Here is a 13,887-nt window from a genome sequence, read left to right on the forward strand (position 1 = left end):
CGTTCTCCCACCGTGCACACATCGCACATCCTCGCTCGCACATTCTCGCTCGCACATTCTCGCTCGCACATTCTCGCTCGCACATTCTCGAATCGCACATTCTCGAATCGCACATCCTCGCACGCACAAACTCGCGCTGTGCGGGTCGATAACCACGCACAGATAATCACGCAGAGCCTCGCACAATATTTTCAGTAGGGTACTGATGCGCTGTTTTTATTATGCACCTAGGAATTGCATCCATTACGTCGATTAACACATGGTAGTCGCGTCTCGCTTCCATTTAGCAACCCTTTACAAAACTGTTATTGTGTCCGAATTCTGACGCGTTTTCCAACATATTTTTCCAACGTCGCTTATCTAAACACGAGTGCGTTCCTCACGTTTCCTGCTTCGACCGTGCTAGGAGCACAGACGTAATGCGGAAATGAAGTGATGACTTCATTAGCCATCCAGTCTGAACCAACACGCGCGTAAGGCCAATAAAGTCTAGTCGCGCATGTGAAAACCCGTTTAGTAATAATCGACGAGATTACAGCTCTCCTAACTGCAGACAGCTTATTGAATTGTCATTTCATTGAATTGACTAGGAACTTTAACTATCGCTAATTAATCTCGATTAGGCAGAATTTACGTGAAACAGAACTGCCTGAATGCCTATTTTTTAAGGTAGTTCAACTTGTAACAAAGTTAAAGTTGCGTGCAGACATTGTTATAAGCTAAACGTAAACAAAGCAAACAGGACATTAGGATAGACTGCCGGTGCCATGCGAACGGTCATTAACTATATCACGACCCTTCATCCTCCTGTCTCTTTGTTCGTCTCATGCGAACGTAGCTCGGGGGCGCGCTTAGAAGAGGCTTCGCTAACTCCGCTGCGCACTAGTTTCATACACTGACGCTTTGAAAGGCGGTTCAAGCTACCGTGTTTGCACGGGGCTCGGAACTCAGTTCCGAGTCGGAATGCCGTAATGAGCGTGTCTGTGGAAGGCACAAGGAATGGCTGCTCACAAGGACACAATATATATATATGTTATAGTTACAATATTTGAGTTCCTGTATAAAGTAGAAAATAAAATGCCATTCTTTTAGAGACTGAACAGAGCAGCGTCTATTCAGCTTACACTGGTCAAGAAATGGCATGAAGATGTAGTTGTTTCGCCTTTCATAAGCGTCATTCTTCTAGGCCTTATCATGGTGCCATTTCGTGAATTATAAACTCTAATAGATGCCGCTGTACCTCGTACGGCTTCTGCTTTGGATATGACAACTAGAAACTAGAAAATGGAGACAGCCATATTGAGCTTCCAGCACGCATGCTGTGCGCATATACAGGATACGGCGCTTGGCCGACAGGGAGTGCTCAGGAGCGGAACATAAAAACAAAATCTAGATCATAGGAAAGAATGACCTAGACAATTTTATTTTTGTTTGCGCTCACTGCGGAACATTATTCGTTAAACTAGCGCGTTTAATCTATACTGTCGCGATCGCGCAGATCGTTAGGATGATCAGTTGCCACGGTAGAAGCGTGATTTTTCGCCGAATCTTTTTCACACAAATATTTAAAATAAAGCGCACAAAACAATATAGCCTGATTAATATTTTACTAAAACAAAAATAACGTCTGATATACAATTTCTTGTGAAATTTGTACTCGTGTTAAATAACTGAGCAAACCCCTAATGCTACCACAGTTTATGCACAGGAACAATTTCATCTTGGCGATGTTACGTTAGTTAGATGTCGAATAAGAACCAGGGCGCACCAGGCTGGATGCTAGCCGCAGGTCAGGTATTTCAGGCATCAGTATAATGGCCAATGATTCGTTCCCTCTCCTTGCTTAGTTCGCAGTTGTTCAGAAAAACACTGCTCCCAAGCGGGCTTGAAACAAACGGTGATATCTGAAGGAATGGGATCGAGATTCGGATAACGCATTTGTGTTCCGCGACTACCGCGAGAAACATCCAATTTCATCTCTCGAGAACACGCTGGCGTTCCTTTGTGGACAGCATCCGAGAGACAAATTAATTTATTTTTAAATTACTTTTCGCCGTTTGTCTTGGATCTTCATTTCTCCGTGCTCGAGAGCGCGACGGAGCGGTCGGTTCTGCTTACTTTAAAACCCGGCTTCAGCTGCTGCCCTCTTATCTAGCCTGCCTTCTCGTTTATCTCTTTTGGCTTCAATTTCTTTATAATCATTTTACGCTTACTCAGACGTCTTTGGTGTTGTTTTTTAATATGTTAGTGATTTGTGTTTTCTAGAGCATTAAATTTCTTCACAATCTCGTTACTGAAATCAAGGAGTAGGGTAAACAAGAATTCGTCCCAGCAAACTTCGCTGTAATCAAATTTGTCGGTTTTCTTCGGCCTCAATGGAAAGACCACACTCCATGCTTGAAGCGACCTTTTCTTCGCGGTGTCCTCTCAGCGTCTTATGTTACCATTGGCAGAATGAACGCATCGAGGCAATTTCTCTGCGCGGCTCTCAGAAACGGCGCTACACTTCCAATCACTGTATTATGTTTTAAACTCGTGTTTTCGGTGATAACGTCAAGAGTTCAATCGGCTGATAAGAAGGCCTTATAAGTCCATTCTGTCGCAGATAAACGTGTCTTTGTTTGGTAGATTAGCGTAACCGTACGAAGAGAAAGCAAGATAAATAAGGTTTACTTTGAAAAACTATTTGCATGGGCCTGTCAGTATCTTTTCATTAAGTACGACTTATGCGCTTCTGTTGCCTATTGAACAGGATACGTCATACATATATATAGCACCCATGGGTCGCCTTCTTGGGTTTCAGCAGTCTAAATCTCTGAGTAAGAACAACTTTCTACAGTGCTGCTTTTCAGAAGCCTTTAGGGTGGAATTCATAAACTAGTCTCTCTTTTTTCTGGCCGCAATATTATGAAGTACCTAGCGAGAAGCACGAGCGCATGCACCTTGCTCTGTTTCCCTGAAAGAAAGCATTCCAAGAGAGCAAAGTATTCTCAGAGAGAACCTATGACGCCCTGTGTCAACACTGTTTCAACCATAGCTATAAAAATGGCCTCTGTTACTGAAAACGGCAAGCAACAAACCATTTTCACCCCCTAGCTGAATGTTAGAAGCAATGATCGTGATGAAGACTATATTTTTAGCAATTAGAGTAGGAAGAATGGAGCGCTTCTTCGCAGGGATTCCAAAACACTCAGGCGCTCAGGATTCGCTGAATTATTTTGCACAAGGTAAAAAGCAACAAAATGGAAATATGTGAGCTTGTGAAGGAAGGCCTGAGAATAAAGCAGAAAAACAAACACTTTCCAAAATAATAAAAAAAAGACAAAGTAGAAACATCGACTTTTCGGAGCTCGTTTCACCCCTGGCAATGTTTTTCCTGTTCCAATTTATTATTTTGCGTGTTTTTTTTTTCTACCATGTTTCCGCATTGCCAGACAGTTTTCCAACAAACATTCGGGTATGATCGACACTATGCTGCCTAGATTATTGTCCGTCAAGTACATATATAGAGAAACAAAAAGTGATACTTTAGCGAGTAACTAACGCGGAAACTAATGTTGATGCCGAAAGCAGAAATCAAATGCGGCTAATAATGTCTACAATGAGAGAAATGTAAGCGTTAAAAAATTGGAGCCAGAGTATGAAAAGCCAATCAACCTACAGTCCTCTACCATGCATAGCCGGTCGCCATACGCTGTAATGAGTGACGTGTCCCGCTCTGTTTCTCCGGACGAACTAAGACAACGGCTCCTCTCACTGATGAATCGTTTTTCCGTCACGCGTAACGTCCTTTGATTGAAGAGTTATCGCAGTTTTTCGAATTCTTTCTTTGTGCTGACAGGTTGTGCGCCTGTCTCTTGGGACGGCTGACAGCAGAGTTTAGAGGTGGCGAAAATGCTGATGGCGTCAGGAATGTGCGCAACACGTAGCCCGCTTGCTAAACGGGAGAAGTAGGATATTGTTAACGACGAGCAACGAAGAGGATGCGGGTAATGGTGCGGGCAGGTGCGCTCGCGCTATGCCTGCTGAATATTCATTAAACGTCATCTCACGACCATCAACCATCATCTCCCTGTTCTCTTATTTTCGTCAGCTGGCCGCCACGTAACATTTCATTGGAGGGGCTGAGTACTGCATCATCACCCCCTCATCCTGCTCCGGAGCTTCGGCGCCCTGCGACTTCTTGCGCTGTTAGCGAAAGGTTAGCAGGCATCGCATGGCTGTTCCCCAGTCTGCTGGACCCAGCAAGACCTTGCCGTTCCTCCGCCCCGTCCCTCCGCCCCGACCACAATACACGACGAAGGAGAGACTGACCCGAGACGGCACACATGACCACAAGATACAAGGAGAGACCCGAATGACCATATGTGACCCCACTGACATGATGTACCAAGCAACGACCCCACGACCCGAGACCCCGCACACTTGAAGACACCCTCCCCTGCCTATGCCATGCGGTGTGTGCCTTTCACTCCGCCATCGAGTCGTGGCAACGTGTGGCCCGAGAGTGTCTTGGGTCAAGGCTCATTGGGAATCATCGTGCCGCCAAGCCGTTCTATTCTTCCTCCTCTGCTTCAAGCATCCTGGCACGCCCATCAACATGCCATGAAATCATCAACGTCGCTAACCTTCCTCGTCCACGATCGGGACGATCGCTAGGTGGCCCAATGTCATGTTAAGGAAGAGCAACGAAGAAGAAGCGGGCAGTGGCGCGAACATGAGCGCTCGCGCTAGCCCCGCTCACATATTCATTACACGTCATCTCACGATCCTCGAGCATCATATGTCTGTTCTCCTGTTTTCATCGGCTTGCCGCCGCGTAACAATGTGTATTTCCGTTACTTGTAAGAGCAACATTTTGTGCCGCATCTTTGAAATTTCCTGTTATACAAGCTGAAGGCTTCTGGTCGAAATATTGAAAAAACTATATCCATCGTTTATGGGCGCCTTCATGCTTTTCTATATTTGTCTTCTCTGAAGCTAATAGCAATCCTCAAAATTTATGGACGAACTTTTTAACTTGTAAAACCATCATTTGTCGCATTCTATACACTATGGCGATGACAATTTTTCCGCAAATGTTCTTTCTATTTATTTTCGACGGCAGCTTTACGTACACATTTTTTGCTGACCACGTTTTTGGGCTTATAAATGCAACCTCCATCAGCATTATTTCTAGGCAGAGTAGCAGGACAGTCGAGCGGGAGCTAATAGAAGCGTATTTTGTAAGTAAAAGGGGAATAACCGCATGCTCGAGACTTCTGGCCCGTAAAACAAAATAGGGGTAGGGCTTCCAAATTATTTACCATTTTGCTTTGTTTTTTATTTCTTTATATTGGACCTTTCTATGTTGGACTGCCAGACTGTGAAAATACACACAGGTATTCCTCTACTAGATAAAACCCCGCCGGGGTGGCGCAGTGGTTACGGCGCTCGACTACTGTTCCCAAGGACGCGGGATCGAATCCCGGCCTCGGCGGCAGCTTTTCGTTGGAGGCGAAAAGCAAGGCGCGCGTGTGCTGTGCGATATCAGTGCACGTGAAAGAACCCCAGGTGGTCGAAATGTCCGTAGTCCACCACTACAGCGTCTCTCATAGCCTTAGTTGCTTTGGGACGTTAAACCCCAGGAATCAACCAACCAAACAAAATTTCCGCTGTCAACGTTTTAAAGCAATTATCGGACCGTATTATACTAAACCATCATTGTCCTCTGTAACTTGAGAGTTCTATTTTTCGGCCAGCCTTAGGATAATAGGTTTGGTTTCGATTAGTTTCTGTGGTTTCACGTCTCAAAGCAACCCAGACTATGAGAGACGCCATAGTAAAGGGCTCCGTAAGCTTCCAACGACTGGCGTTCTTTAACGTGCACTGACACCGCATAGCACATGGGCGCCTTGCTTTGCCCCTGCGTCAAAAAGTGGCCGCCGCGGCCATGTTCAGAAATGTTTTTGTCGCCATCCTTGGTTCCAGGAAAAAGAATGCAGATGTTATAAAAAGTCCTTATTGTGCACGTTAAAATGTGAAATGCTGGTCTCTGTTATCAACATCAATGAAATCTGATTGTTTGTGAATAACGCAGCATACTAATCCAATAAAATTGACCTTGCGCACGTTGCCGCAGTATGGCGGGTTTACTATGTACCGAAGAGCAAGTATAAATGAATGGTGGCGTTCCGACTGCTATTGTGCTTCTCATTACGGATGCAATTTTACACTACAAGCAGTGCATTCACTGAACATGTTAACTATTGATTGCCGTAAAATGCAGTGGTGTTATTCATCGGCTACAAATTCATATAATCAGTGTGAGAATACCATCTTGATAATTAGCCAGAAGAGTATATCTGTTCTCGAATGAGAACTCATTTTATTGGAATCTGTTTAGCTGAATAACATCAAACGAACGTCATAAAAGACTTTTCTTGCTTTGACAGCTCGTGCCCTGCCTACACTGTTTAACAGTCTAACATATTGTTATTTTTGTCGTCTCTGTATTGAATACTAGGCGCTTATTTTGGTGTTTTATGTGTACACAAAAGTACATTGGGAATAACAATTCAGTCGGTGGTGATTTATGCGTTCTCTCAGCTTTTCTTTGCGACCTGCGCGCTGTTAAAACACCTCTCAATTTTATGCTCTCTATTCTGTTCCAAACTCTTCCAGTTTGCAGTCCCCTTGAAGTAACGCGATAACACACAGCTGAATGATGAAAGAAAAAATTTTGTTGTCCGCCGTATGCATTTTCAAATGGAAACAGGGAGCTCACGTGTGGCTGGTGGACGAAAGTTGAGAATCAGTAGCAGCTTCTATAAATTGCTGCAACCGTTTTCACGCCCAGTCCTGTTGCGAGTAGTGTAGAAGAGCTTCAGAGGAGGGGGTATACTAAAGTTTATTTAAAACCAAAATGGAAAACAATAAAATAAAACGAACGCAATCTTGAGCAAGTACGAAGGGCCATAACGGATATGCTCTTAATGAGTCTAAATGAGGAATTTCGTATGCATAATGCATCGCAATCATATCCAGCGCCTCTCTTTGATCCTGCTGTGCGCAATAGTGCTTGTTCACGATGGACGACCGAGGATGACTTGAGAGTAGGGAGTTTCTTTTTGTATGCAGCACTTCAGTTCGAGAAAAAAGCATCAGGAAGACTTTGTTTTTCCCTCCCGAGAACAAGGACTCTCAGGGCCATAAGAAACCGGGTCAACAGATTTTAGTATATATTTTTCCTTTGGGCAGTAAGGATATCCGATGCCTAGGTGACTGGAAACCACTTCGTGAGTTAAAAAAAGCAATGTTGTCTATTTGTATATCTCCACTTGCTTCTTAGTTAATGACTTCTCTGTGGTTGTTCTATTCTGTAAAGAGGCGCATGCTGCAACCATAACTTATAATTTGCTCCTCGTAACCATCACGATTGTTATATATCATTAATTTTACTTCAACTGCCATAATATGATCTTCGCTCAGAAAGCGTCCGGAGTTCAGGTAATACCTAAATGCGCAGTGATGCGATTGTTCATGAGGAAATTCATGGTCATCGATGGGTTAAAAGGGTAAAACTTTCCTCCTTATGTATTGCGTAATAATTTTCTTGACCAGAGTTAAGAAATGTAGAGTGCGTTTTGAGTTGCAAAAGCAGAAACGCGTTGTTTTGTCTGCGAGACTAAAATAAAATAAACAGGGCCATCAAATGCGCATTTGTGTGACGAGAGGCGGGCAGTTGTCATTCATATATCACGACTTGCGGCAGTATTCATAAAACCATCGAATCTTTTTGTTGCAAGTGGCGCTGCGTTCTGTTATTTGCGAGGTAAATCCGATTTAGAGAAGGCAAGTTACCGTGCCGCCGAAATGTGCGGCTCAGTAAATATAAAAAATGAGCGCATGATTTTTTTTTGCTTGTACATAAAAAGAGCAGTGCGCTTTTAGGTGATATCGAGCTTCTAAATATTTGGTGCCTTGTTTATACACTACATTTATGCGCAGCAGCCGTTACCGTCATCTTTTAATCATTGTAATGTTGTCCGACACTGAGCTTGTGAAGTTGGACTAAGGAAAGTTCAATAATATATATTGTGAACAATAATCTGTTTTCAAGCATGTTTCATGGTTTTTGTCACAGTGAATGCTAATTTAAGGTTGCAGTGCTGTATGGTTCATACTGTACATTGATATAGATGTATGGTACGTAAGGAAGAATAAACGCAAGTTGATTGATTCGTCATATTTAAGAAAACAGCGTGACGCAATAATTAAAACTGCATATAAAGGAACCCTTTTCATTGCAAATGATGAAAGTTCATTAAAATTTCTGTTGAAAAGAAAACGCTTATTATTGCAGGATACTTACTAGCGGTATGCAAAAAAACGCGAGTAGTTCACTTGGAAAGAGAAAGGCCATTTATTTTTGGGAAGTGCTGCCAGGTCGTTAAAGGGGCATGTCGTGGAGATACCGCTACTTCTCGCAGCACCATGTGTCGCGGCCATGGTGTCAAGGCTGAGATGAAAATAGCCCCAATGAGATATGCGGCAGGAAAGAAGATCGCATCAGAAAGCCTGTGCTTATAAAAAAAAAAGGGCGCTACCACTAAAATATTTCTATTTGCTCTTTTTTCGCTCGCAATGCATCGTTTAGCGAACATGACACCGCTTTTCAGTGAGGCTTTGCTGTGTGCATTATGCACGAGCGCAAATTTTTTTCGCCGAGTACTGTAGCCGCATTAGGTACACACGTGTTTTGGAGGGATCGAAAGGGCGTGCAAAATTATTTTTTCTGAGCAGTTTGTTTCTCGTCTAACTTTGTATAGACGTGCTCGTTTTTATTTCGATGCTTAGAGAAAACTCTGTTGCTGGGTTTTTGCATGTTTGAAACTTCTTGGAAAATTCGAAGGACCATTTCAGGGGCACAGCACTGAAAACAGTTCCGCTATAAGTCTTGAGAACTTAAGCTGGGCGGTAAATGGGCTGAGAAAAATCACAAGAAGCTTTTCAGGTCTAAACAAAGCAATGCAAATAGCACATAGTAGCGCAGCAAAAAAATAATTATGCTTGCAACAGCTAACAAGGAAAAGAAATAATGCACTGCTAAATCTATCAATGAGCGAATATAGTGAGAAAAGTCAATAACATTTCAGTTTTGAAAATTGTTTTTATGGTGCTCTACATAAATTATACAAAACCGAAAACCTTTTCTATTGTGGATAATATGTGCCTTCGAATATAAAATACATTCTCGCCACTCCGCATTTTATATTCGTACATGTTTGTGTCCAGGGGACTTTCATCGAAGGTGTTACTTCTCCCGAAGACGTTTTCATCCAGTCCCAGAAAAATTTTCAACCACTGCTAGAGGACGCAACAACTTAAGAAATAGGCTGATAGAAGAGATAAAAAGGCTTAAGAAAAAGTGCATATAAAAGCATTGTGCGCCCACATGATTAGTAACATTCGCGTGGTTTATTCAAACGTCAGCCTACCATACTGTTTCCAGCTTGCATGCCAGCACTTGTGAGATTGATTAATAAACTTTATTGGAGAAAATGGGCTTAGGGGTAGTGGGTTAGGAAAGGGCAGTAGTCGGCAGTCCTCTGGCCTCAGCAGCGGCTCTGGCCCTATGCACCGGCATGAGCTGATGCTTTGCGTCCGAGTCGGCTAGAAGGTACTCCTACTGCTCAGGACGAGGGCTATTTATTTTAGGCATTATGGGGCTTTGCCTACATCCCCATGTTGAGTGGCATAGTGTGGCAGTGCCTCCGCACCAGACACATTCGCTTTTGTATTGTGTTGGCTATATCTTGTGCTCAGGGATCTGTTTGGATAGTTTTTGTTTGAAAGTACCTAAGTGTAGTGGCTTGTTCTCGGCTTAGTTTGTCATGTGGAAGTGCGTATTTCTTACGCCTCTCAATACACGATTGTATTATTTCCCCGTATGTTTTTGGCGCTGTGAAAGGCTCCACCAATGGCTCTGTCGGAAACCTTTGGAGAAGTAGAACCTATTTTCTACATATATTTATATCACGACGTCGGTGGTGGCCTTCCAATAAAAGTCGCCGTGGCTACCATCATCCCAAGCCCTCAAGTGCAAAACGAGCGCGTACAGCCACCCCACTGCACGTGTTGTGTTTCATGTGTGTTTTGAAAGCAGCTTATTTCACAGGCATCGCTAAGTGTTGCTGACGCGATCGTACAATGTTTACATGAGCATCGGTGATAGCATCAATGTCCAATGACGGTCAATGAAGCAATGGGGGTATAGTTTTGAGCACTTTAACCAGCACTTCGTGTAAGACTCACCGCGAAGCGGAGCACTCTGAGAAAGTATTTGTTCAGCCCGCTTCTACTTGGCAACAGAGTCGCCGAAGCACTTCCTAATATCTTCGACAAAGCGGCCCCATCTCGTGAAATTGTGCTCGTGGTTGTCGTACCAAGTTAAGTTTGTGTCAGTGAGCGCGAAGGTCATGTTGGCCAACTGGGCGGTAGAGTCCCACTTATTATACTGGGTCACCCGCTGGCAGTGGGTAAGCCATTCATCCACATCTTCGTCGAATGAGCCTGTGAACGAACGAGGCCCCCGATTAAGTTGTCATGTATTGCTAGGTCTGGTCCTCAGATCGCAGCCTTTGTGACGCATCGTATGCACAAAGGGTGGTAGGCCAACAGGACGGCGACTTCGGCGCAGTTCAAGCAGGAGTTCCGTCTTCGGGTTATCTGGGCATATGAGGAACATGTTCGCCGCACCTATCGCGTGCTAGGGGCTCTAGCAAGCGGACTGAAGCTGGCGACGCTTATCATACGGGCAATTAAACAATAATATTTATATCTGCGTGAAATTTGCGTTCTTGTGGCTGACAATTTAGAGGCTACCAGTCTGAGGCGTCTAACAACAGTGCTGTTCTTAGGTCCTTAAGAACCAAATCCCTGAAACCTAATATGCAACTGTTCAACCCAAAGCTTCGTTGTTATGATCCCTGACTCTAGCAATGGGACCGCTCTTTATTTTGCCGCTGATCTGCCGTTTTATGAAGACAAACAAAGAAAGCGAGAAACATTACACACACACATTTTTGAGCTAATACTGGTTTTTCTACATCGCGAGAAATAATTTGGGGTGCAAACAAATAAACAGTAACTTGGCCTGAAACCATTCACTGATTCCGCAGTTCGTAAGCGCATTCCGCGCAAGGTATTCTAACAATACGAATTTCCATCTAGTAGGCAAACCGAAAAAGCGTTGCTAAAGGTTTCCCAATGCCACATATCCTATGCGGCAATGCATATGCAGTCCTTATTCCAAGAATTGTGTAATTAGGAGTCTGCCCTTCCTCTTTCAAGACTCGATTTTCTCATCAACATTTTTAAGCCACGCATACGTAATACAGCAGTTAAATGTTTAGCGTAAACGTTAGCATGCCCAGCCAAGAAAAAGCAGAAAGGGGTAAATAAACCGATTACAAGCTATGCCATTCAATATTCTACAAAAGCTCTCTATCTAAAATTATTTTTGTCTGAATGAAATTTTGCGGGCAGAAAGCGGACTTGTCGACATAGGATCAGGGACTTACAGGCTTATAATGCCTTGATCACTATAAAACAGCTCATGTGGGAAGGAAAGCAGGCAGCCGAAGAATGAAGCCTTTCCCAGCTAGGACATCGAGGACCAGAGATCCTTCGCGGAAAGAGTGAAGGCAGCCGTCTTAGCCAACGCTATCGCGTGTTGAAGCTCCCACCAACCTTCACATATTTGCCTTTTCTTTCATTAAAAATATTTTCTTCATCATACATTGGCTAAGTACGCAGAGCGCAGAGAACGTCTTAAAGGGCCTCAGAACAGAGTGATTTTTACACCTATTTGACAAGTGATGCGTAGTGGATGGAATACAGCAAAAATATCCCTCTGCAGTGCAAAAACAAAATTTTAAAAAGGTTGACAAAAAGCGCCTCATCAATGCTACCATAATGTCGCGAAACCTTCAAAACTGTATTTGTTGTTTTTTAACAGCCACCGGCATGCGGCCTTATCACTGTGATTCTGGCACCCGTATCAATTCTGTATCCCGCGTTTGTTCATACTCGTCGCGATACGACGCGTTATAATTACCTTTGTCACGAATTATGCGCCGAGATCTGTCTCGAAGATTCCGATTACTTCCGTATGTTTCTACAATGTTCTAGGCTGTGCTAGTAGCAGTTTTCGACGATATCTAGATTGTTCTGAGTAGCCTTTATTGTAAGTGTTGACGAGTGCGACGGGCATTCTTTGTTCGACAAGCACGTTTGTTGTTATCGCCGCCTGGACTACTAAACCCGATTCCGCCCCCAGACCTGCCCTTTCAACAAATTGGGATGCATCTCCTCTGCCCCTTTCCAGCTTCGTCTACGGTTAACAAGTGGATCATCGGGGCCACTGACTACCTTACCCGTTACGCCGACGCAAGAGCACTACCAAATGGTACCGCGGCAGAATTCGCCAAATTTTTTGTCGAAAAAGTTCTTTTGCGACACGGCGCCCCAGAAGTGCTCATCACGGACAGGGGAACGGCGTTTACGGCAGAGTTGACGCAAGTTATCCTGGAATAAAGTCATACAAGCCACTGACGAACAACTGCGTACCATCCCCAGACCAATGGCCTTATGGAGCGTCTGAACAAAACAATCGCGGACATGATCGCCATGTACGTCGACGCTGAACGCAAGACCTGGGACGCCATCTTCCCGTACGTGATCTTCGCGTATAACACGGCAGTCTAGGAGACGACCAGAGCGACCCCGTTCAAGCTTGTGTACGGCAGGGAGCCCACGACGACGCTCGACGCAATGCTGCCGCACGTAACTAACGAGGACAACCTTGACGTCGCCGCCTAGCTGCAGCGTGCAGAGGAAGCCCGACGACTCGCACGGCTGCGTATTGAAGACCAACAGCGCACCGACAGCCGACGATAAAACTTACGACACCACGCAGAGTACAATCCAGGAGACCAAGTGTGGGTTTGGACACAAATTCGCTGTCGCGGATTAAGTGAAAAGTTGTTGCGTCGATACTTTGGGCCGTACAAAATCATTCGCCGCGTCGGATCACTGGACTATGAAGTCATTCCCTACGGAACGTCAGCATCATAATGGCAACGCGCACGCCCAAAAATCGTACATGTTGTTCGTCTGAAGCCTTATTACGTGCGTTAATGCATCCGTGGTGTTTAAACTTTTTAATGATTCTATTTAGGTTGCATTGTTTATTTTGGAACATCGAGGCGATGTTTTTTTTGAGGGGGAAGTAATGTGTGGGTCAGATAACTCAAGTTACTGACATTCTATTGGAAATCAAGAAGAAGAAATGGGCATGGGTAGAACATGTAATGAGAAGAGAGGGTAACCGACGGTCGCTTAGGGTGACAAACTGGATTCCAAGGGAAGGAAAGCGTAGCAGGGAGCGGCAGAAAGTTAGGAGGGCGGATGAGATTAAGAAGTTCGCAGGGGTCAAGTGGATGCAGCTAGCACAGAACCGAGTTAAGCGAAGAAATATGGGAAAGACCTTCGCCCTGCATTAGGTATATAGTCAGGCTGCTGATGATGAAGGCCACAAACCTTCAAAGCTGTATTTGGTGTTTTTTAAACAGCCGCCGGCATGCCGCCTTATCACTGATTCTGGCACGCGTATCAGTTGTGTATCACGTGTTTGTTCATACTCATTGTCGCGATACGACGCGTTATCATTTTCTTTGTCACAGATGATGCGCCGAGATCTGTCTCGAAGATTTCGATTACTTGCGTATGTTTGTACAATGTTCCATGTTGTGTTAGTGGCAGTTTGCGACGTTATCTAGATTGTTCTGAGCAGCCTTTAAATTGAGCGTTTACGAATGTGACGGGCATTCTTTGTTCGATGCT

Source organism: Amblyomma maculatum, chromosome 8, assembly GCF_055883805.1.
Source record: "Amblyomma maculatum isolate TAMU_Amacu chromosome 8, ASM5588380v1, whole genome shotgun sequence".
NCBI lineage: Eukaryota > Metazoa > Arthropoda > Arachnida > Ixodida > Ixodidae > Amblyomma > Amblyomma maculatum.